This window comes from Meleagris gallopavo, unplaced genomic scaffold, assembly GCF_000146605.3.
Source record: "Meleagris gallopavo isolate NT-WF06-2002-E0010 breed Aviagen turkey brand Nicholas breeding stock unplaced genomic scaffold, Turkey_5.1 ChrUn_random_7180001943155, whole genome shotgun sequence".
NCBI lineage: Eukaryota > Metazoa > Chordata > Aves > Galliformes > Phasianidae > Meleagris > Meleagris gallopavo.
The window spans coordinates 1-436 of record NW_011205016.1 but is presented as its reverse complement, the minus strand read 5'-3'; the positions used below and the strand labels follow the sequence as shown (position 1 = coordinate 436).

General features: G+C 62.2%; 1 long non-coding RNA gene across 1 annotated transcript; it reads right to left on the bottom strand.

The window, feature by feature from the left end:
• Positions 1-430, bottom strand: LOC104916767. The gene is made up of 3 exons (XR_796673.2): positions 325-430; positions 127-220; positions 1-24 (listed from the first exon to the last, which is right to left on the bottom strand). It is a non-coding gene; the product is annotated as an uncharacterized LOC104916767 (long non-coding RNA).
• Between the last annotated feature and the right edge of the window lie 6 nt (positions 431-436).

Genomic DNA, 436 nt, shown 5'->3' with positions numbered 1-436 from the left:
CAATGTCTTCTCCTTCAGGCAGCCCTGCAGGGGGGGATGGGCGGTGAGGGGGTGACAAAGGCTTGGAGCCTCCTCCCCCAAACGTGCTGGGGCCACGGGGTCCCCCAGCGCTGCCCACAGCCCCACCGAGAGATGCACTTGGTCCATGGCCTCCCGCACGTCCTGGAACATGCTGCGGAAGGACATGAAGAGGTTCCCGTGCTTGTAGCCGGTGTCACAGCTAAAAAATGGGCAGAAAAAAACAGGGGGTGAAGGTGCTGCACAGTGGGGGGGACCTCCGGACCCCCCCCAGGTTCTGAAAACAAACCCCCACATCCCGCTCACCTGACGTATCTGGGGCAGTTGGAGAAGAAATCCACCAGACAGGCATAGAGGTGGGTCTCTGCCACGGGAGGGGGCTGTGAGGGGGGGGCAGCACCCCAAAATTTGGGGAGGT